At 41.1% G+C, this 25790-nt stretch overlaps 1 protein-coding gene across 1 annotated transcript in view; it reads right to left on the minus strand.

Annotated features, from left to right (window-relative positions):
- The window catches only part of sema4c (sema domain, immunoglobulin domain (Ig), transmembrane domain (TM) and short cytoplasmic domain, (semaphorin) 4C), a 173784-nt gene extending 148488 nt beyond the window's left edge, over positions 1 to 25296 (minus strand). The window contains exon 1 of the mRNA XM_042489017.1: positions 25009 to 25296. The gene's annotated coding sequence lies outside the window, so the exon portion shown is untranslated. The remainder of the gene's footprint in view (positions 1 to 25008) is intronic.
- Between the last annotated feature and the right edge of the window lie 494 nt (positions 25297 to 25790).

The following is a 25790-nucleotide window of genomic DNA, read 5'->3' on the forward strand; positions in this document are numbered from 1 at the left end:
ATCCTATGTCAGGTACTTCCCAAAAACATGCATTTTTGCTTAAATTTAACTGAAAGAGAAGCTTATCTATGCTCTTTTCAAAGCTAGACTCCATAGTAATAGTGTTATTCAAATTGTACTAATTTTACTGTAAGTGCTGTAACTGTTTTGTTGGACTGCTAGATTTGAGGTTTGTTACAGTAACAAAGAATAACTGTTTTGTTACTCCTCCAAAAAGTGACATGAATTTTACATTGTTTTTATTTATTTAGCTGTTGTATTGATAAATGTAGATTGCACTACATTCTTTTTACTTGAGTGGAACAAGCTCTTGCATTAATTTTATTTTGGAGAGACTTTATATCAGACTGTAAAACACAGATTACCAGTTAAAACTGGGCTATTTTTTGGTGGGGAAAAATGGCCTGCAGCGTTTTAAAATGTTATTTCGGTAAATTTGTTGTTATATTAATCGATTAATGAAAAAATAATAGTTAGATCGATAAAAAAATCCATAGATTAATCGATTAATCGAAAAAATAATCGATAAAAAGATAATTGTTAGGTGCAGCCCTAGTTCAGACCACCACACTGTGCCAATGCAGTGCTGTCAGTTAAATGCATGGAGGGGCTGAGTTTTCCATGCGCTGCTATTACCTAAGTCAGATCCCGTTAGTAAAACCATTAACTAATATGACAGGTTTTTGCTCAAGTCTTCAGCTGAAGTTTGGGATTCTTTAAGTGGCACTCTTTTCCTTTTCAAGTCACACTAGCTGTCACCATCATGCTAAACAAGATGCATCTTTTTCTAGTTATTCCAAACAAACTGCTGTTGCTGCTGCCAAGTACAAGACACAGTACATCCCATGATGCTACTTGTTCCAGAGGATTCTTCCCGGGAATGAATTACATAACACAGAGTGTTTACTACAGCAAAGCCCGAGTACAACAAACAAAAGCTTTATGACCTGAATATATGTTTAATCACTTGTGTGTTTTGCAGAGGGCGTGGCAGATTAACGAACCACACAGTTAAAACAAAGTTTTTCTTGCTTTTTCTGCATTAAGTTACATAATACACGATACACATTCTGAGACAAGATAAATTATAAGTCATGCCACATCTTCAAGGGAGCCCAGCAGCAGAGCATGTGACACATTTCAACCTCAGCAGCTCGTCTTGCTCAGTAAATGCAGAACAGCTGGTGGGTTTCACCATTCGCTCTGGTTAGGCTGCATTTAACATTTGGTTAAAAAGCAATTTCTTTTTCCACCTCAACGAAGCTGTTTTATGGTATTTTGTGCTTCTTTTGGATGCTGCGGAGTGGAGAGATGGCAAAGACAGTGAGGGTACAAACACAAACGTTGCCAGCTGGGCTTGAGTACACTGGGTTGTTGGGATGAGTTATACAGTTTAAACCTCTGAAGCCGTGGGACATCCCTAATACCCAGTTTCTGCAGTGTGGGGTCATTTTCTGGTGCATCCCCCACTGCTTACCACAAAATTAGAATCTAAGTGTGGCGGGGGTGTGTCCCTTTTTTATCATTCGGTATCCCTACTTTACCCTCTGAGACCTGGAGCGACATCAGTTTTCTTGTGCTGCTTTCAGAAACCTTTCACAAGTATTTAAACCTTTGAACCCTGAGCAAATTGGTGCAATTTCTTTTAAAAAACGTTGGAAAAAAGCATTGAGCAACTTGGTAAAAAATGTTCCACTAATTGCAAGAAATAAGAAGATTTAGAATGTAAAAAAAAAGAAAGTTAGGCAAAAATGTCTAGGAATAAAGGGAAAAGCTAGGGAAAAACTAGGTTTATAATAATCATAATTACACATTTTCAATTTTGTTACAAAATTATTCTCATTTCCTAACACTTTTCAAAGGTCATTTCAATGTTTTGGTTTTTTTTTTAACTTTCTTTTATATGTTTTTTTTTTAAACTAATTTTCAGGTAATTTTCTTGTATTATTTACTATTTTTTTTGGTAATTTTTGGGTAATTTCTTCTTTTAATGCTAGATGCCTTCTTCCAATGTTTTAAAAGAAATCAAGTCAGTTGCTCAGTTTTCAAAGGGGTAAATTTGGATGTTTTTGCGGGTCTTTGAATGCAGTGCAGGCACAAATCAGCATGACATTTTCGCCCTCAGCAGCAGTTTGAGGAGTTTGTCAATCTGGTCAGAGCTGATCAGACTGATGGATGACAGAAGCAACTGCTGCCGACTTGAAGACCCAGCACAATGAACAGCTAAATTTCTCCTGGCATTCTGCTGCACCGTTTGTGCCCAGAGTACACTCTGTGCTCCCACTGTGTTGTGAATCAATAACAAAATGGTGTATGTATCCCAACAATGCTCCTAACAAAACATTCCAGCTCAAAAAATTAATATATTAAAAAATCGTAACGTGACATTAGATGTTTTAATCGTGGTGGTCCACAACTCTTCATCCTCATGCTCTTGAAGAAGACTATGTACTATAGTCACATGTGTTTGTATGTATTCTTACATGTATACAAAGATGTAAAGTAAATGGTTATTCAAAAAATAGAAATGACTAGATGCCAGGCATTTGCATTCATCTCTCTGTTCTTCAGCTCACTAAATGGTAAACAGCCCAGACACCATGACCAACAAGGATTATATCACCTCATCATGAGATCACGGCAGGCCTGCAGCCAATTCCTTGATGTGCTTCAAACAGTCAGAACCGGTGGAGACGATGTGAAACTCTCCACTCAAACCAGCTCACTTACTCTCTATCCATTTCCAATGTAAACCTAACTGGAATCAATGGTGTGGTAATGGGCAGCGAGAAACCATGTTAAAGTGTAATGCTACCTGTTAAATGCAGTTGCAGGCCGCTCGATATGGTTAGAATGCTCGCCTTGTAATGTTGTGAGGATAAAATTTCCTCTTTCAAGTAGGGAAAGAAGGGCTGTTAGAGAGGGGGAATGGAGTATGATTTGGATTTTTAAAAGTTGATATCTTTGGAGTGAAGCTGCAGATTGTGAGCGTTTTAGCCAGATATTCAGGATTTAGAAATCCGACTGTTAAATTTCAAAAGAACTACTTGGATTCGGAGCTCTCTGCGTACTTCATTCTTGTCAGGGTGGAAAACTCTCCGAAGCTGCTTTTTGCACAATCATGTGACATCCAATAAAAACCGTACAAACGCAATTCTTTAAGGTGGGTTAGCAGCTCCTTAAGGGCGAGTTTCACTACAGGCTTTTACAGGCTGACAGCCCAGAAGCTGAGGAGAGGAATCATTACTTCACCTACACATCACAATCACAGATGGAGACTCAATAAAATCTGCTTGATATCATTCAAAACCAAAACATAAAGATCAGCTTTTAGAACCCCTAATTTATTCATTCAGACTGTCATCACATGCAGCTTTGTCACTGGGAAGCTTTTTCTACTTTCCATCAACTGTCACTAATTGCGGACCATTTTGAATAATATCAGCATAAACAAACCTGCCTCTGAATAAATGCGAAGCTCACTGGTGGCTGACACATGCTGTCAGCCCTTGAATCAAAAGCTCAGCAGTCAATTTTGAGATGGAAAAAATGTCTTCGGTCTGGTAAATTAAAGCCACATCTGCCCAGAACCAAACCCAGTGGTTGGCTGGCTGTTTAGACAGACTGGCAGCATGCAAATACGTATTTATGTGTTGAAAGAGGATTTGTCAGATTCAAGACACATCTATTGATTACCTTGAAATTAGAACACAAACTGAGACACTCAAGTGAAGCAATGTTTCAAAACCCGCTAATTTAAAAAGTAAAAGTCCCTGAAATAAATAGGTAAAACTTTAAAAAAAAACACCAACAACAGCTCTTCAGTCAATACAGACTGATGACTCAAAAGCACCACTCCAGAAAGGCTCCTGAAAGAGTGAAAGCATGTTCCCTGGCCCTTTAAGTCAAGGTTAGAGGAAAGAACTAGGCCATTTTGTTGCTGCAATGGAAAAACAAAAGCGGCAGGGTGTCTGGGTGGCAAACAAGAAGGGGGGAAAATGACAGCGGTACAAAGAAATCAAATAAAGTCTGACAATAAATGAAGTGCAGAGGAGGCCTGTGGTCAATGAGCAGAAGTCAGAGAGCTGCTGACGACAACAATCACGCTCCCTGCCTGTGTCTTTTTTTTATCTGCAGTATTTGCCGCTTTCCTATTCTTGTCTGCATCAGTCTATCTCACTTTTTTGATTCTCTTTCATCATCTCAGACACTTCTCCAACTCCCATTCGCTCTATATGAGTCTTTTCTTTTCTTTTATTTATTTCAGCCTTCATTTTCTCTTTTTCTCAGCTCTGTCTGGCTCTTTCTGACTTTCTCTCTTTTTTGTGACTGTTGGTCTGCCTCTCTGCCTTCTTGTTTCCCCCTTTTCTAGTCTATTTAGCTGCCTGACACTGTGTCTCTGTCTCTATTCAGTCACTTTTCTTTGAGGGAATAAATGCGACATTTTGGGAAATACACTTTTTAGCTTTCTTCCAAACACGAGATGAAGAGATTGACACCACTTAAATATTGCTGCACAGAACATGAAGCTGGCCTGACTCTTATGAATGAGAACACAGCAATTGTTTTTAGTTTTGTGGAGAATTATGTGTTTTAAATATTACTATAAAGGACGAGTTTAATAGTTGGAGAATATGCTTATTTGCTTCTTTCCCAGAGACAAGAAATTTGAAAAGATTGTTAAGAACACAGCTGGAGCTGAGCTGTGTTTAGCCTAGCTTAGCATAACATCTGAAAGCAGAAGAAAAAAATATGTTTCTCTAGGGGCTGAAACAATGAGATGCAACATTATAAATCAGCGACCTTTAGAGGAAATAAAAATCATATTTTAACTTTAGCCAAACTAGCTATTTCTCCCCCTGCTCCCAGGCTTTATGCTAATTTCAGCTAACCACGTCTAGACTCAAGTACTGTAGCAAGGCGAGATTAAATGAAAAAGGCCTTTGTAACTCTTTTAGAATATTAACTATTTAACAATATATACAAAGAAAGAACGAAAAATGCAAAAAAGCATTCACCTATCAATTAATTTGCAACTTTTAGCTGCAAATAGCTATCTTACTAGCAACAGCATGGTACAGAAGTGTATCTTCATTTCCCCAAAGTACTCGTAAAAATGAATTCGCTTAAGGAAAGTAGTACTCTGGACCAGGGACTCCCACTTTTTAACAATCAAACATTTGTTTTAATTTCTGAAACAATGTGGCTGAAGTCCAATTCATTCATCCATCCATCTAATTAATTAATTCATTAATCCTTTTATGTCCTCTTAAATTAACGGTGAGGGAAGTTTGTGTCGAGCAGATGGATGACTCTACGCCAGCAGTCTGCTATAGCTTTGTTAAACTGTAACCACGCCCACATTTTAGCAGTCCAATGAAATGCAAAGGATTTAACTTAAATCTCTATTGTTGCAGTACACAGGTCAAATATTCCCTTTCACTGAGAAACACATGACAGTACAGAAGCTAAAGACGCTCCAACTTCCGTTTTACTAGAATTTCAAAGATGAGAAAAATGTCTGTTTATTCATATCACTCTCAGCAAGAAAGAATTATTTATTCATTTAGTAACCAAAATGTTGAACTATTCCTTTAACTCGTTGCAGTTGTTTCTCTCTGTCTTTCTCCCCTCTAGGTCTGAATAGTGTCCACATGAGCAGTCCCTCCATTTAAATGAATGATGAGGAATTGACCAATCCCACGTTCCCTCTGCTAGAACCAATAAGTCAATAGACCCACTCCTGCTGCTGCCACTGCACCAGGGAGACACACACACATACACTCACCATGACAGAGATACACATTGATGTCTTCATAGTTTGGTTACGACACCCTGGTGCACTTTCTCAGGTGTTGGTGATGGTGTGTGTGTGTGTGTGTGTGTATGTGTGTAAGGAATCAACTGAGTACTGCTGTTCAAGTGAGATGAGACACACATAAATCATAACAACAAACATTCGATGCTTTCATACTAATTGTATATGTGTGTGTGTGTATGTTGGACAGGGTTTCAAAAGTGTGTGTGTGTGTGTGTGTGTGTGTGTGTGTGTGTGTGTGTGTGTGTGTGTGTGTGTGTTTGTGTGCATGTGGGAGGTGTGACGCAGTATGTATGACAGGACAGGAATATGTGAGAATGCAATGTGTATGAATGTGTCGGAATGCTACAGCGCATGTGTTTGTTGATTTTGCAAAGCTCGCCCACACACACAGACACACAGACAGACAGACACGGACACACATACACACACTCCCCCTCTTTCCCCAAACCCCTGGTGCCTTTGTGAGTCAGTCTTGTCAGTGTGTGTCTGTGCGTGTGTTGTGTGCGCACATCTTAATCTCCCAGCTTAGACAAACCCAGCAGAGTTTCTAGTAAATGTTGTTAATAAAGTCTAGCAGGAGCTCTGTCTGTCATACAGCTGCAGTAATGTGTGCACACGCTAACATACACACACACACGCGCACACACACACACACACACACAGAAGAAGCAGACATATATAATTAATAAGACTGAAGGAGATACAGACACAAAGCACTTAGACAAAGGCGCACCCTCACTCACACACGCGCACATGCATTCACACACACACACACACACACACACACACACACACACACACATTCAGACACAAAGAAATAAAGATGCACACAGGTTACCCGCAAAGATGCAGACACAAAGAAACAGCCACGCAGACTCAGAGACGCATACACACACACATACACACACACAGCACACACAACACACACACACACACACACACACACAAAGAAACAGATACACACTTAAAAACAGACAGAGACACACTGCGACAGGGGACGCAGGCCTGACAGCATGCAGCACATTTAGCATCAGCGCTGTGACGCACACAACGGCCCACTGATGAGCGACACAACTCTCATACGCCACAAGCGCTGAGGCAGCATGCTGTGATGGCGAAAGGATGGTTTTGTGCACTACATAATACAGGAGACGTTCAACAACGCAGCAGCTCTGTAGAACAAAGCGAGTGTCTATGCAGCTGCGAAAGAAAAAACTAACACACACACACGCAGGGCACAGTGGCAGCTCAGCCCCTCACACTGCTGGAAAATGATGAAGAAGTGCGAACACATGCATGTGCTTAAATGTACATGGCACAAACCTCACATTTAAGACTTGTCCACCTATGATGTTGTATTACAGACTTTCAGTCAATATGATGGGGATGCAGATCAGCTTCTTTAGTATGGTAACGGCATGACCCGCCCTGCTGTCCCTCTGATTGGCTACTACTTGATGCCTTCGTTGGTTTGATAGGTTATGTTTAGGCATGAGGAGTGAGATTGTTTTTGGTTAGGGTAAGAACTGAGTGCCCCAGGGATGACTTTTTTCTGTCGGCCAACCTGGAAGCTAAAATCGCCCTGGTTTCCTCGTCAAAAGGTCCATGTTTTTTTTGTATTGGATCTTGCATTATTGCAGAAAAAAATCTCTGTGGTAAACAAACATTTATGATACTTACACGGTTCGTTCAGTGAGAAAATCTTCACAAATGAACACCACTTTAGGAGTTTTTAAGCTGAAATGCAAACTCCGGAAGTATAAATCTATTGCTAGGCTAAAACAAACTACGCTAGGGACGTGACACCACCACTACAAGGCTGTAAATCCGAGTTTGCCGCTGTTTTGTAGTCTCATTTAGGCACTTGTTAGCAAACGTCTTTTAAGAAACATAAAAAGCCTCAATGTTTGCAAGTAGGGTATTTAGTGACCTACTTTATGTCACAGAACAAAAGGTGAAAGTCTCCTTAGCTTGTGTTAACCACAGAGCTAATTTAAGGATTCTAACCAAAAACCCATTCAAAAAACCCGTTGACCTTGAAACAAAGGAACCGGAAGTGCTGAGATGCTAACTCATTTCCTGGTTTTATGACTCATTACTTGGGTTCTCTGTTAGCAATGAGCACAATCAAAGGCAGAGCAGGGACAAAGTAGGGCAGGTTATGTCTTTACTATCCTAGGAAATGCAAACTTGCACTTGGGATGAAGAGATTCATGCATGGATATATAAAGAAAACTGAATACAGCTTTGGCCACAGGGCCTTGTTCATTCCTGATAAAGTTGCACACTAAGTCACTATAGTTCAACTGAGGTGTATAAAATTATTTGTATGATCCGGCACCACTTCTTCACTAATTTAAATGAGGATACACTGTGCAACTTTTCTAAATTTTCCAAATGTTATTGGAGCAAATTGATTAAATCCCGATTGTAATTGGATTTGATTGTGACACTCAAAAAAAGTTTATCCACTAATTTACAGATGTCTCTTTCGCCATGTAAGTCAATGAGAAAAGTCTTTTTGGGCCACAGGACATCATGTGACAGACCTGTCAACTGTAATTCCACTGTTTGGCCACTACGAAAAAAAATTAATAAATCAAAATAAATAAATAAAATAACTGCCTTCAGCCTTACACCATAAAGTGTTTACTTTGACTTCTACAGTTACATAGTTACATGTCAGCAAATACGTTTTCTGCTGAATTTTTAAAACATTGGCTACACTTTTTGGAGCATTGACTGGATACATTTTATAAAAAACTTTAACAAAGCTTCATTAAGAAGAATTGCATTAGGAACATTACATCTTTATTTACAATACATTTCTAGCAGCTGAAGTTTAAAAACACTACTGGAGGAGCTACAAGATTGAGCTGGCTGGTTTGGTGGTGGAGAAACACAGAGCCACACAGGTGAGGAGGTTTGGTGAAAAGGTGCAGAAGCATGTAATTATACTAAGTAAAGCCTTTTTTTATGTTGGCTTTGATTACCATTTATCACAGCAGCTCAGCAATGTTTGTCAAGCTCACAACAGCAATAATCCTGCAGCACTAACTGCAGCCGTTGTAGGTATTCAACAAAAATGTGTTGGTGTGTCATTATGAGGTTGATGTTTTGTAAGGTAACAATTTAAATCAACCTTTATAGAGTTTTTCAAGCCCTAAAAGCATATTGGTGTGTAAATGTCACATTGGCTTACATAATTGAAACAGTAAGACACAAACAGTTTAAAACAATTTTCATTTGGAAAAAGAACATTGGTATAACAGCATGAAAAAATAAATGTTATTAATTCATGATTTTTTTTAATCTTAAATCACACTACTCAAAAAGTTCTAGGAGCTGTGGCCTTAATATGTCCATGTCTGACCATAAAGCCAGGATGTATCAGACTATAACCTACTGTTGTTTTTATCATTAAGCTATTGGCCAAGACTTTAATTTTGAGCACTGATATAACAAGACAATTTCCCTTTCAGGCCTCCTTAGTAAACCCCCTGCTAATGCTTCCCCCTTTTAGCACACACACCATCGATGTATAAAGACAACTGGATACAGCGTTGTAGGTGGGGCCCCGTCCATACCTATTGAAAATGTGTACTGGTGCACGAAACCAAAACAATGTAAATTAAATTTAAAATTTCATGCAAACTTCCCGTTTCTTCTTTTCTTTTTTTTCTCTTTTTTTAAAATCCTGTGTATGTGATTATCATTCTGTGTCCTCTCAATAAATCTGGACATTTTTGCAGTGCAGGCGGAACTCATCTTGAGTTCTTTTTCCCTCAGCAGCAGTTTGAGGACTTTAATTAGCGGGTTGGATAATTGATCTGTCGATGCAGTCAAAGCTAATTAGATTGATGGATGCTGCAAAGAGCAAACTTTTCTAATCAGTTAAGAACCTGATAAGTTTCACTTTCACTGCACCTGACGCACTGCTGCTCCGTCTGTGCCCAGAGTACGACACCAAAACGTGGTGTCAGATGTTTAAATCGTGGAAATTGCCATGGAAAAGTTAATCTAGGAAACCTTGTTATCGGACCGAATAGATCTATTTCGAATAGTGAAATCAGTCATTTTGGGTTGTAATGCTCAAAAAAATGTATCTACTGATGCACAAATGTCTCTCCCTTAATATAAGTTAGAATTAAGTTTTTTGGGCCTCCTGACATCACATGATGGACATATGAGTTATTAATCCATCTTTGGACATTATGTTAAATTGGCTTTAATGCCTGACGCTGCTCCTGAGGGCTTGATATACACAAAAATCAAGTGCATGAACTTCCTCTCTTGCCTTTGACACATGATGCTTAAATGGATAGTTTGATATTTTGGGAAGTATACTTGTTTGCTTTCTTACCGAGAGCAAGATGAAAACATCAGCAGCCAGCTTAGCTTAGCATAAGGTGGAAAAAGGGTGAAACAGCTAGCCAAAGTCTGTCCAAAGGTAACAAAACCAGAACTTCTAAAGCTCACTATCCACACAAAAAGTAATGAAATTAAAATAAATCGGAACATAACCACCCCCCCTAAATCCACAAATTCTCATTGTTACACTTCAGATTCAGCATCAATCCCTTACCGCAGCTTCCAGGCACAGTTACTGTATATATGAACACAGTCACACAATCAGCAAAACACACAACCCCACCCCTCAGCTACCCAGCTAAACGTTGGGGAAAGAGAAAAAGACACACTACGCCACAACCACACACACACACACACACACCGTGTCCACCACACAGACACACACCCATGTGCACTCACACACACATAGAGCAGCTAACTTAATTTCAAAATCAATTAATTAAAAAAGCACGGCCCTCTTCCACAGGGAGTGAAAGACAAATTTGAAGAATTTAATCCTGGTACACAAATCAGAGCTGTTCAGCCGCAGAGATATGAGAGGACAGGATGGATGGAGGGATGGAGGGGGTGGAGGGATGGAGGATGGTCAATGAATTTTAAAAAGGGAAGGCGATTTTACTCAGTCACTTCAATTTGACACGACTCCTCTTGCTTTTTCTACTTTACTATACTACTTCTCCCTTTCCTATCTATCTATCTATCTATCTATCTATCTATCTATCTATCTATTTTCTGATGGACAGAAGAAAAAAAGCACAATCAGCACAGAAAGTGAGCATGACGGAAAGAGAGTAAGTGTGTGTACGTGTGTGTGGGTTGGTGGGGTTCATCAGCATCCCTCTCTCACTCCCTCACTGTCTCTTTCCATTAGTTTTCAGGCTTTTTTAAAAGAGACGTGTTATTGATTTTTTGACGCGTAGAAGCACAGGGGGGCTCAGAGTTTGAGAGTGTGTGTGTGTGCCTTTTTTGTGTGTGTCTGTTCTCCGCGGCTGGTCTAACCTCAGGCGAAAAAATCATAATAAAGAGTTTGCCTTTCTCTCCTCCCTGGTGTTCCTAAAAAAAGACTTTGCCTAATAGGTATGAAAAAAAATAACACTGTGAGATAAACTGTTCCATATGCCACCAGTGTGTGTGTGTGTGTGTGTTAAGAGAGCTGGGAGAAGATAGAGACAACGTGTGAGTGTAAGTGTGTACATTTGGCAAGCAATGTGTGAACAGTGTGAGTACAGGTGAGTGTGTGTGCTTGAGAGAATGCATGTGGAACTTCCATATTATTCTGACAACATAAATGTGTGTGTGTGTGTGTGTGTGTGTGTGTGTGTGAGTGAGAGAGAGAGAAAAGTATTTAGATCCATTCTAAAGTAAAAATAGAGAGCAACAATTATCTCTGTTTACTGAAAACTGTGTATCTTCTTGAATTTTTCAGATAAACTGAAGAAATCACAGAAAGGAGTATACGCATGTTTTTCTACATGCAATATCCACATGCCATGCATACTCTGAAAAAGTTGGTTGCCATAACCCTTGCTCTTAAATCTCAAAAACTGTACTTTTAAGTTTAACTGAAAGAAACGTGAGGTTTCAGTTAACTGACTTCAGGATGACTTCATGCACCGCTCGTACCTTTTCCTACGAAAAGTAATGCACCAAAATTCGTGCATATCCCACGCAATCATGAGCCAGCAGTGGTTGCTATGACGACGGCAGCGCATGTAGACGCAGCAGCCAGTAGCACCTCAAATCCTTGCTACTTGTTGGTATATTCTTCTTTTTTTCCGACTCCATGGCACCTTCTGCTGAAACAAGACTTTTCTACGAAGCACTTACCAACATCAGGAAAAGTTATGTGGGGTTTGGACTGAAAGCAGCAGACCGCAAGCGGATCCCCACCAATGGCATACACCGAGCGACCAGTCAGACTGGAGGGGAGAAACGAAACCCAAACCCCCAGACGAATAGAGGGAGGCGAGCCTGTATCAGGGCGAGACTGATCTGACTTGAACTGAGAGCTGTAAGAATTCTGTCAAAGGTAAAAGTACTCCTTATGCAGAATGGCTCCTTTCAAAACCTTGTGTCATGGGATAGCTCCAACACTGAATAGATAATTTTTTTTGCGAAACATGATTTATAAAAGCTTAACCTGAAACCTGTACATTAGTGGACTACTATTAATACATTCATTTCTCTCTTGATGTAAATAGAAGTATAAAGTGGCATGAAATGATAAAACTAAAGTAAAGTACAAGTACCTAATTTATGCCTGGAAAGCATCAATGTGCCAAGTGCGAAATACAGTACATGAATGTGTGTGTGTGTGTGTGTGTATGTGTGTGTGTGTGTGTGTGTGTGTGTGTGTAACAGGCTGCACATAGACAGTACTATAACAAAAATACACAGTAGGAGCACAGCAGTGGGGACTACAGGGGAGAAAACAGAATAAGAGAGAGTACCAAGAAGCAGAAGATGAGAAAGATTGAATGAGAGAGTGAGAGAAGAAGGTGAAGGTTGGAAATTGATGGCGTAATTGTTGACTGCTGGTCCGCTCTTATCTTGGTTTCTCAGGGCTGTTGTCTGGCCAGGCTGGCTTCTTTTTCGCTTTCCAATCTCTGTCTCTCTCTCTAGGAGTGGACCAAACCTGGCAACTCTTATACTCTTTTATATTTTTCCCCTTCTTGCCAGCCCTTGTATTCTTCCCAATCCCTGTCTTTCTCCTCTTTTATCTCTTTTCTGTCATATTACTGTGGCTTCATCCCATTGAGCACCTTTCTTTCTTTTTTTTCTTTCTCTCTCTCTCTCTTCAGACACTCAGACATCATGCAGAGAGCAGTGGACTGGAAAAGAGCAGCGTGAGAGGGGGGAGTGCAGCCAGCCGCAGGTCAAAGGTGAGTCTGGAGCAGGATAGGGGCGGGTGATGGGGCATAAACAGACTCTGTTTCTCTCTTTCACCCCCCTCCACAACACACAAGCCAGACCAACACCTCAACAACAGCACTATTTTAGCTGCAGCTGCTGATCCAGCTGGGCTCAAAGGAGATCCTAGTGCTGGACCCGGAGTGAGGCCAATAAGGTGCAAACCAGAGCAAGATTTGTGCTAAGCTAGTAGTAATGTTTTGATAAAAGAATGTAAGAGCAGACCCGCAGAAAAAAAGAATCAAAAAGCTGGATTTAAACTTGGCGCAAGGGATTAACAAGACGCAGATACAAGATATATATATTTATAGTTAAGCACTGGATTTCATTCAGTGATATCACCACACTGACACCACAGAAATCTATGTACCGGGCAGGTATGGGGGCTATATGCATATGCTGTAACTGACTTCTGACTCACAAAACTGGAACTGGAACCCTTAAGCACTTCATTTTTTACCATTAATCGTACCACTAGTTGACAGGCTGGCACTATGCTCAACTTTCACAGACTGCTAGAACTGACAAGTTGCATGCACATTGATCATTTTTATCGATAGACTTTTTATTCATTTAAAAATGAATGCAATCCTTTAAGAAAATTAAACAGCAGAACTCACAACCTTTAAGTCTACATTAATGCAAGGGTCTAAAATGAAAAAAACAAACAATTAGTTGCAGTTTAAGAAGACCAGCAAAAACAGTTTTTCTGTAAACCTGCTCCATCGCTACCAGTTGAAGACTGTGGTTGTACTGGGCAGCTCCCACTGTGAATGTGGGATGCTTGAGGTGTAGGTAAAGGAAATCAGTTGACATTGCTTTTTACCATGAAGCCATCAAAACAGTGACATTACAGCACTGTCTCCACCAGGTAGGGCTTCTATTTGTTTAAAGAATGTAATACCACTACCAGTACTAGTACCCTTAAAATGTTACCAATACAAACAAAGTATTTCAATTTAATCATTTTACTTTTTTTTTTTTTACTTCATTCAATACCCATCATGTGATTGGAGTGCCACATCGTATAGCCATACTTTTGAACATTTTGGTGACATCTCTGTATACTGAACTGCCAACTCCATCAAATCCACCATGTCACACATCATATTAAACCAAAATAGATTGGCTGCAAGCAAAAACACACTTGGTACTTGTTTATTTCAGTCGATACTATAAAGGTAGCGATACCCAGGTTTACCAACAGGTGTAGACAAATAAAGGGCATCCTTGCAGCACTATATATAAAGATATTGTTCCTATCAGGATCAAATATCCCGCTATGTCAGTCTCATCTCCCCATTTACACCGAGTATTTACTGTATGTGGTTCTCTAGTTGTCTGCAGTATATCTCATCACATCTATCGTGGGCAGTATGCAAAGCAGATGAGTAGGTGGGGAGGTGGAGTCGTCAACATAAACAAACAGCAGGTTCAGGATGTTTAGGTATGATGCTCTGCAGCCTGTATTTATTTTTTCATTCAAGGCAAAAAAGGTAGTGTTTAACAAGTCTTTCAGACGAGGCAGCAGTAATAGTGACAGGTTACCCCGCTGCAGCAGAGTTAGCAGCTGCTGTAAACACCGTCTCAGTTTCTGTCTCACTAAAGATGAAGAAAAGGAGCAGTGACTCATGGGCTCAGATCATGCTGGAGTCCTTATACCATACTATCCATGAGGCAAAATCTGATTAGTCAGGGGGCACAGCACCTAGCTCCTCTTCATCGCACTTTCAAACGATTTCTACAAACCATGCTGGCTCTACATCTAACACAATGTCGGCCATCCTCTTCACACTTGCCAAAAGTGCCCCATGGTACTAGAAAGAAATACTTTCTTAGAAGTAAAAGCCACACTGTTCTAGCATTGATTTTTCAACAATAAAGGGTAGCACTGACTTCCTAAGACCTGATGGGCCAGGTTTTCATTAGGAAGTGCAACGCTGAGTTAACTTTGAATTTCCAATTAGAGGTGCTACACTGGGTAAACATTTATGTTTTCATTCAGGAGGGGGCTAACGACTAACTCTGATTTTCCTAAAGGCCAAGATCACGCCAGACAAACACAGCACAACATGAGCAAAGGTAGCTCTCAGTCTCCCAGCAGCTATACGAAGAGCTAAGCTACTCCCACACGCTAACTCTGCTGAGCTCAAAGAAAGCAGTCATGTAGGGGCCCTCCTGCTGCAGATAAGCCTGCATGGGCCCCTCTGTAGTGCCTGCCCTGGAGAGAGGCCATTAGCCCCGGCCGCAGCTCCTTCCTGAATAAGCTGCAGCTTACCAGCCTGGGAGCCGCAGGGCAACTTTTTATTGTCCTTTCAAAACTTTATGTGTGAGTGTGGGGCGATAGCTTGGGAGGGGCTCTGTGTGTTGGAGTCTGCAGTACAGTATGTGTGTGCATGTGTATGTGTGTGTTCATGCTGCGCGCTCCCGGCACTTCCTGCCCACTAACGGCCAGTCCCACGGTAGGGAGGGTGAGCTTTATCGGACCAGAACAATGCCAAAAAAAAGGCCGTCATAAAAACAAACTCCCATGCTCTGGTTAGCACAGGGGAAGAGGAGGGTTGGGGCCTATTTTCCTCTACACCACCCCCAACTGTCCACTGAATCTGCATCATTATTCACAGACATTAACACACACAATCTCAGATATCCACTTTATGACTCACTTTTTTTATTGTTATCTTTTACTGGTAGCTCATACACATTTACACAAATTTTCCAGTAAACAATGCATAAAAACAACAGGATGCAAGAGCTGAATATACATAAGCGTATACTCTATGCAAAGTACACACACACACACACACACACACACACAGTAATGCTACCACTCACGTTAAACAATAGGAACCGCTGCATTCACACTGGGTCCAAACAGCCCTGACGTGTCACCAAAACCAGAATAACAAAAAAGAGAACAATTCCGGCAGTCCTCTGTACACAAAACACAGTGCGGACGACTGAGCCAGAAAACATCTGCTGAGTCGGGACAAACAAAACAACAAGCAGCTGACGAACAGGCGTGTCGGGGGCCCTCAGAAAACATACTAAATACCTTACACGGTGCCCCCGAAACACAGTTGGCTCGCTGACAAGGTTTTTGGCCGAGCATATTAACATCTCTTCTCAATCCAGATTTGCAATTTCAACCAAGGCCAGGCATGGCAGACCCAGGAAACAGGATGAAACAGTCCAGCTGCTATCTGGAGAGGAAATTACTAGCATCAAATATGATGAAGATTTCTCTCCGAGTCTGTTTTTGACTCAGAAGGTGTAAAAAAAAATAAAAATAAAAACATAAAAACATGGCTTGGTGCTGTACATGGATGAATGGGCCCACTGATGTATACTGTACATACCATAATATGAAGCTTAATGATTTAGCAGGGAGAAATGATATTGCTGTAGTGACAACTCATTAAAGGAGTATTTCAACAATCATGGAAATTCGCCTCTTCAGATTGAAGAAAGATTGATGTCTGTGCACTAAATTGGTAGCTGGAGCCAGCAGCTGGTGGTTAGCTTATCTTAGAATAATGTCTCCTCTCCCCAGCTTCCGATTTTCTATTTTTGGAGCTAAAACGTTCATTAGGAGTGCTGTTGAAATACATATACCATTCAGGTATTCATTACACCACACACTTAGAGCACAGAGCGTACTCTGGGCACAGATGGAGCAGCAGAATGTCAGGCACATTGACTGTGAAACTGGGTCTAAAAGTTTGCATTCACTTGCAGCAGCTGCTCATCAACATGATCCGATCCGCTCTCAATTATCCACCCTTGTCATAAACTGTTGCAGAGGACAAAAAGAACTCATGAAAAATTACTCCTGCGCTGCATATACTTGCATGCAAAAACCTGGGTATGGTACATGGGTATTTCAGAGAAAAAAGAAATCAAAGTTTGTTATTGCCCATAGTCCAGGGACAGCTTAAAGTTCAAGAAGACTGCTTTTTCCAGTAATGGAAACATGTTTTGTTTTTTTTTTTAACCAAAATGTTATAATTATTGATACTGAATTGCACTGCACTGAACTGCATTTTTTAAAATCAATTTGAAAATCAAGCAACTGAAAACAAGGGATTAAATCAAATTCTATTTCCATGACTGATTTAGGGAGGAAAGACATTAAACTCCAGAAACTTTTCAAAGCTTCTCGCTTTCTCAAAATATTTATTGAAATACTGAGCTGTCATCAGTTTTTATGACATTGTTTTTACTGAACCCCGCTCAATCACAAGTAAGCAAAAATCCATTTAACCTCTAGCTCTGTGTGTCCTATTTTACATCAAAACTTGGATGGAAATCCAGTTATTGATAGATGCACAAACAGAGAGCAGAGCAACATGGAGATAGACAGGGAGATAGAGAGAGAGCACGAGGCTGGCGGGCAGCAGATGGCCAATACTGGTCAGCTGGTAACAAACAAGCAGGTCAGGTCTCTCCTCCACCTCCATTCTACAGCTCATAAATAATGCAGAGCCGAGCCACCCAGAGCAGCTCCACCAAGCTTCTTCTAGAGACCTCCAGAGTCACATAAAGGCAGATAGAGAGTTTGTTGTGCTGAGGCAAAGCACAGACCTTTATGTCATGGCAGGAGCTTTGGGTTACTCTCCATCTGCTCCTTCATTTGTTTCAGACAACAGTGATTAGATTGGGCTGATGCCTCTCACCACTGCGTCTGACATTTTTTAAAATTGCATTGATCAGCCCGACAGGGGGGAAATTAGAGGTCGCAGCGAAACGCTTTGATAAACACAGCTTCCACATTGCAAGAATAAAAAGATTTGGAGCACCCAGCCGTACTTGCTCGACAGACTTGCCTCCAGAAACGTCAGTATGCGCCATATTGGATTTTCCAACAGCCTGACTTTCCTGGAAACACTTTTTCTCCCTCAGGGCTTATTTATTTATTGATTGCCCCAAAGGGAGGTTGCATCATTCATAGAGGGTGACAAATATTTATTACTGCCTTGTGTTCTATATTCTCAGAGTATTGCCTTTTTGGCAATAACGTTAATTTTTGACAATAATGCCAATACGACCTCATTTAATTTAACAGCATTGATTTGTGTGAGAGAGATCCATAAGGGCTGCTTCCGAGGGATTCAGGGTACTGGCACTAGTATTAGAGCCACCAAAAGGATTTTATATTTCCCTCTATGCGAGCATAGTTTTCATTCAATGGGCTGAATATGCACTTGTCTGTTCAATTAAAGTTGAGCTACATAAGTGGTAGTGCTTACACTTTGGCAATGCAAAAATGACCTCATTATGCTACTCGAATTGAGCCGAAACGGGTGAGAGAGAGGAAGAGGGAAAAAATATGTGTACATGAGTGGGAGAGATAGACAGAGATCGAGACAGAGAGAGAAAGAGCTTAAAGGGAGGGGCTAAGTTGCAGAGGAGCAAAAGCTTCTCGTCTTGGAACAACTGCAATCACAGCCACTGCCAAAACCCTCTGGATCCATCTTCACTGCCTGATGGAAACTTCTCAACAGGCCTTAAAGCCACTGAAGAAGGGGCTGGAGGTTGTACAGCGTGATGCGTGTGCATGTGTTTCGGTCAATGCACAGTTTGCATTCTATATTAAAAATACCTTCTGTAGCATTTTAACATCAATAAATAACTGCTGCATCAACTTTGAGACACTAGGAACATTCCTGTAAACAAATAAGCCAAGAGGAGCTGAAGGAGCTCAAGGCACAGCAGACAAAGGAAACATGACCAAATGAAAAATACATCAACACTATGACACTACATCATCACTGAATGAATGCTATAGCACATGCAACTTGGGAAATTTCACAACAGAAAACACAGTCCGATACAGAAACAGTGCAAGTCAGAAGCTGCGTCACAGTTCAAAACATGCAGCACATCGTCTGTTCACACTAGAAAAGTGACAAATTAAAGGCTATTTTTCCATACTAAAAAAAAAGCTTGATTATTGAGTTAGCTGCTCACACTATTGTCCCACAAAGCAAAACACACAAAAAATGGGTGTGCAACGCACAGCTGCAAAAACAATAAAAAATAAAATTAAAACAAAGTAAAACAGCCTAAGCTGCAGGTGGTGCTGAGACAGCTCCAGAAGGATCCTTTCCTTGGCACAAAATTCTGAAGAATGAACTCCATTAGGACAATTTCTATACAGGTAAGCAAAAGTAGTTTGCGTTACATGTCGGATGTAGTGTGAAACTGGGAATGCTAGTTGTGTAGCTAACATCTCCACTAATGTCAGAATCATGGCATCAGATCGTTAAATCTTAAACAAAAACTACCAGCTCACTTTCTAACATCACTGACAGGTGGTCAGCTTCAGCCAATGGGACATGTTCATAAGTTTTTAAGCGGGGTTTCTAGTTCTGCATTGAATCAACGCCATGCCTATGGCATGGCCTGACGTGCATAAATGTAAATAGCCTTTATGTTGCTGTGACGCAGACCTCCCTTTTGATAATATCCCTCAGTGGAAGCAGCAAAGCTTTTATTTGAGGTATTTTTATTTCAAAGATAAGAAGCAATAACTTGTGAAGACAATACAGCCCCCACAAAATAGTATTTTAAGTCTGTGATTAATCCTTGCTTCATTTCAGTAGAGGAAATGTCCACTAGCCTGTAGGCTAATTTATGCAACAGGAAATGTCAAAGGCTTATGCTAATAACTGAGGTTGTAGTTGTGTGAAAAACATGTCCAGCACAACGCAACTGCAGAAACGCCACTTGTGCAGCCTATGGCGTGTCTGCATAGAACCTATACACAACTATAAATCGGCCTTTATTTTACCCGAAAAACTTCTAATGGGTTATCACTTACTTTTTTCGTGTTGTGTGCAACTTGCAGCATTTCTCTATTTGCTTGTGTTTTTCAATTCGCAGTGCATTTCTCCATGCCCTGCATGTGCTGTCAAACTGGTGAAAGTGTGTCTTAATTTGCTGTTTTAAAAAACTGCAGTGTGTTAAGCTACATTGGCCACTGCAGATTTCCTCTTGTATTGATTTACAGCACAAAGAAAGATTGCTTTAGGGCGAAAAGAGGTACAGGGTGATGTTCTCCTAGAGGTGACATATTTCGAAATTGCACATAGTGGAAAGGTCAATGCAACAACCAACAACAAAAAAAAGGGCCTTCCGACACATTCATCCTCTGCAGGAAAGGCAGAGAAAAATAAGGAAGGATGAGAAGAAACATCCTGGTTACAGGAAGCAACAACATTCATTGTTTTTGGTCTTAACTTTGATAAAAAACTAAAATCCTGAAACGAAGCCACGAGTTGTCTCATCAGCTTTGATTATGGTATTAACACATGACACGACATGATCAATGTGCCAATGAGATGCTAAAATGTACAAATTCTGAGTCTGAGTGTGTGCAAGTGTGATTTAGTGAGCAAGACTTCATGTTCTGATGTCCCTGTGCCATTTTAAGTGCACAGCTGTGCACACATCACACCTTCTCTCAATGCACACGCACGCACGCACACACACACACACACACACACACACACACACACACACACACACACAGAGCTAGGTCTCCTCAGTTAAGATGGTTCTTGATAATGAAGTAATAACAATAAAAATGCATGCACGTATACACACAGAAAGCATAAAAACACAAGGTTTATATCACTTTGACCCTGCACCCTGCCAGAGCCCATTTACCATGATGGTCTTGTAAACAAGCCTTTTCCCTTCCTTCTTCTCTAAACATCAGCCTGTCCAGTCCAGCTCCACCTCCCGCTGTTCCCCTCCAGCACACATACACACACACGACCCATCTGCTTCTGCTCTCCAGACCTTGCATCTGGCCTGCTATGAACCATATCTCTGTTCAACACAAACACACACACACACTGTGAAGCATCAAAAACATGAGTCGGGGCGTTTCTGTTCATGCAGCATCAGAACACAGAGGGCACGGCCGGAGATGTGAACTCCCTTCAGCTCAGCAGGAAACACAGAGCAGTTTAAAACAGCAAAAACAAAAGCAAATCTGCTTCTGAAAAAGAGTTTTAAAAGAAAAGAAAGGCAGATAGAGAAGGAATTAAATCGTTGGAGGAATGAAAAGGATGTTTTGATGAAAATGAAAAAAAGGGCCACTGTGGGAAGCTGGCACATCAACTGTTGCTCAGCGGAGGATGTGAAAGAAAAAATAAAAGCCTCTCCCACCATCAGAAATACATTATCGTTGGAGCATTCACATCCATAAGCTCCCGCAACACCATAGCCGACGTGAACGCAGCCTGAATGGTCTGTGTGTGTGTTCCTGTATGCAAAGCTTTTGTGTTATATTATCAGAAATCATCGCGTTATCACGGGAGTTTACTGCGCATTCAGCTGCTTCCCATGTGGGCTTCAGTATCCGTTGCATTGATGTGATGCTTGTGACACAGAGATGACAAGTAAACACACAAACACACACACACTGAGCAGACAGGAGACATCTGGTGCTGTGACGTTGTTAACGGCTATGATGCAATGTTTGCCCTTTGGTGTCAAAACACAGTTTTTGTCACATATTTGCAGGCAGAAAAGGGCAAACTCACAGACTGACACAGATAATGACGTTGTGATTGGTTGGTTAATCAAGAAATGAGTCAGCAACTAGCCTGAAAACTAATTAATCAGAACAAAAATATCAGAAAATGTCTTTTTACAGCTTCTCTGTGTGTAAAGATTTGCAGCTTTTTAGGTTTAAAGGTCCAGTGTGCAGGATTTAGGAGGACGTATTCGCAGAAAATTCATATAATATTTTCTTTAGTGTATAATCACATCAAAATAAGAATTTTGTTTTTGTTACCTTAGAATGAATTGTTTATATCTACATAGGGACTACATAGGACAAAGTAAACACTGGCTCTAGATAGGGTGATTAATGTTTTCCTGTCGCCCACTCTAGTTAGCAGTCCCTCCGTGACAAGCTCAACAGCTTTGGAAAAACACAGATTTTTAAGGTAAAACTGCTTCATTTATTTAAATCACCCGGTCTGTTTGTTTTGGGGAGGAAAAGACCTTTGCAGATAATTCAGCTCCTGGTAAAAACCTCCAGAATGCTAGATCTCAAGTTATCAGAGAATAAAGGTGAGCAAACATTAGCAGGCACTGGGCTGGTGGCCTGTCACCAACAAGTCGAACAAAATTGGAGAATTTTTAACGTGAAACTGCATTTTTAGGGTTTGTACTGATTTTAATCACCGGGTTTGTTTGCTTTGGAGAGAAGGAGACCCCTGTAGATACTTTGCTCCTGATAAAAACCTCCTGAGCATCTGAATCTTAATTTGTTAGAAAAAAAAGGTGAGCACGCGTGAGCAGATTCTGGGCTTGTGGCCCTCGCTATCAGCCAAATAGCACTGGAGAAAAACTTTAACATGTAACTGCTTCATTCTCATTCGATGTTTTCAGCAGTTTTATTCACCAGGTCCGTGTGTTTTAAAGAGGGGGATACCTCTGCAGATAATCCAGCTCCTGGTACAAGCATCAAGAACAATGAACACTGAAGGAATTCTAACCGGGACTTCACGTTTGGTGCACGGGAGAAGTTTCAGCTGGTTGCAATCTGCAATTCTTTCGCTAGACGACATTAAATCCTCCACACTGCTCCTTTAAGACTGTGAGTCAAACAACACAAAACATTGAAAGACGTCATCTTGCGCTCTTAAAAAATGTGATACCTATTTTTCTTTATGTTCTTACATTTTTAGACTAAATAATTAATTGCTTAATAGAGAAATTAACTGTCTAATTGCTCTTTTACGAAATCGCTTTTTGTGCAGCCCTGTGGTGGCCCTGAGGTGGACCGCAGCAGGAACATATGTCCAATACAACACCCACAGGGGGACATAAGCGCACATAAATACACACATGTGCTGTAAATAACATAAAAGTTAAAGAAATTCCACATGTAATATAAGTGAAGCTGTTTAGTATGTGTGAAGCTGCACACGTGTATGCCACAACCCGACTGTAAAACATGCCTGACTGCATGTACGTATGTTGCATGTGGTCCTTTGTCTGCAAGACTGTGTGCAGTATAATTGTGTGTGTGTGTGAGGAGCATGAGAAGTGTGTGAGGGAAGATGGGAAGGAGGCTGGCCGTCAGGATGTGGAGTCCATTGTCTGTCCGACAATGAAGAGATCGAGTCGGCAGGAGTCCTGTGGCTCTCTCAATGGAGGCATTAACATCTGGGGCCAGAGGGCTGCAGAGTGTGTGTATGCGTGTGTGTGTCTTTGTTGCAACTGCCCTGGATAAAACTGGATTTTCATGGCTTCTTTTTTTCTGACTGGGAATAATGCAGATGTCAGGACAAATGCTTCAACCAAACTGGGTTTCAAAAAAAAAATAAATCTCATTGTGACCTGCTTCCCTCATGTCTAATCTTCTCTGTATATTTATATCAAGGATTATGTCTATTCTTAAAGGTCTGTGAACTTAATTTCACAAATTAAAAGGTGAGTAAAGTGAATTTTGGCGGGATTATCCTCTGCTACATACCTCCTCACTGCAAATGTCAACTCTCGGCTCAATGCCGCCGCCGAATTGGACCGGTATATTACTTTCATTAATCTTTGCAAATGACACGGTGACACACACAAACACAATGAAACTACGCCTTATGAAAAAGAAATCCTTCTGCAAACTTTATGTGGAAATTGCACACATATCAAAGTGGATCCTCAAGCACAATCATGCTCGTATTAAGTCATCCTCCAACCCACATGACTATAACACGACTCAACTTCACCCACAACCTTTACAGTCTATTCTGAAGAGCCAAACTCCCCCTGTGCTGTCTGTGAGTTAACTGGCAATGGCACCAAACAGCTTGTAAAAAAAAAAAAAAGTAGGCAGACCCCCCACTCCTCCTCCTCCTAAACCACCACCTTTTTACAAAAATCTTCACTCACTGTCCAGTGTGGACGCCTGCCCTTCCACTCCTCCTCCTCAGTAATTACAACAATCACTCAACTGGAGCTAATACTTACTTCATTATGGCAAAAAAGAGGGGGGAAAGCACTCCAAAGTCAAGTCAGTGGATTATTGTCACATAAGAGCTTAATTTTTTGAGTGTCAGCTGAGCAAGCAGGAAATAGCGGCAGCGGTTCAAGAGAGACTTGTGCTTTGGTGGCATTGGAAGTGGAAGAGGGCTGTCATCTATAATAACAACGTGAAAATGAACTATTGAAATCTAACAAATGTTTGCAGTAAAATGCTGTAGAACTCTAAAATAATGCATCTGAGTGAGGGTTTGTCTCTATTAAGTCTAAAAGTCTATCTTCAGGGCGTCAACAGAAGTCTGTAGGTAAGTTCAGAATATTAATGCATTATTATACAGATGCCATGTTAGATGCAGAACACTACCAAGCCAAAACAAGGCTCCTAAAAGTTCACTATAAAGCACCTCAGACAGAAATATTACAGGAAATAACAAAATATGAAGTGGGTTTTTTTTCATCAAGTGGTGCATTGTGATAATCATGGCACAAACAGTAAAAACTAAGTATGATATTGTACTTTTTTTGTATGTTTAAACTGTCTGACTGATTCTGGAGCAGTGCATGCTGTAGATACACAGACTATACAGTGAAACCCCGGAGTTGATTCCCTTCCAACAGCTCCTGACCGCAGTGCGCTGTGTTTACACTGCGCGAAATGGAGATAAAGTTGCATCACGTTGAGCCCCAAAAATTACAACGTACAACACGTACACTATCTGTTTAGACAACGCATTGTATCCGACGGCGTCCAAGAAAACGCTGGCTTCATGGCAACAGTTGGAGATCCGGAGACTCCGGATCAGGATGTCTTCTGCCTCTGTTCCCCCTCGTCTACTTTTAATCCAGCCGCCTCACAGCACCACTGCACCCACCATTACGACAAATAACGGCTCCAAACTTACCTTATTATTACGGTGATGGTGCTGATGATCGCAGGCAACGCGTCTCTCTCTGACGACAGATCCAGTATCCTTTTTCTCCCCGCGTCTCCTCTTTCTCCGTTATCTCGGATTTGGTTTTTGAATTGGAGTTATGAATTATTCCACATCCTCATCAATTTCACATGTCCGCCGTTCCTCTCTCTTCTCTTTTCCTATTTCCTCTGTTCTTTTTTTTTTAAATGCTCGGACTATAAGGCAAATCAAGCCATATGATCCTGTCATTCAGTTTCTACACAGAGGAACTGGCTCTCCGCGCAACTCCCTCCCAAGGCTTTGTAACACGAAACCAGGGGAGGAGGAGGAGGAGGAGGAGGAGGAGGAGAAAAAAGGGAAGAAAAAAGAGAAAAGAAAGCGTGAATTTATTCCACTATCTGGGACGAGCTGGATGAATCTATCCGCCTCGCTGTGCGCACAAGTTTCAGCAGTCCGTAGCACACAGACATGCCGGAGTGGTCGTGGCGCTGCGTCTCTGTGCCAATCTCCACTGGAAATGATGTGTGTGTGTGGCGCTGCAGCGTGTGTGCGCCCCCAGCCTACTTCTGCAGTACGCATCACAGCAGGGACCGCGGAGGATTTCAAAAAAGGCACACAAACAGGTCCCCGCCCATTAGCCTCTCGGAACAAGGGCCCCGACACAGGCGAGGGGCCCCCAGCAGCTATTACACTGCTTGATTAAGACAGTTTCATTGTGTGGCAAAGTGAAGGTCTGTTTTTTGGTAAAGTGCTTCCCAATCTGGGGTCAG

The sequence above is a fragment of the Plectropomus leopardus genome, chromosome 6 (genome assembly GCF_008729295.1).
Source record: "Plectropomus leopardus isolate mb chromosome 6, YSFRI_Pleo_2.0, whole genome shotgun sequence".
Classification (NCBI taxonomy): Eukaryota; Metazoa; Chordata; class Actinopteri; order Perciformes; family Serranidae; genus Plectropomus; species Plectropomus leopardus.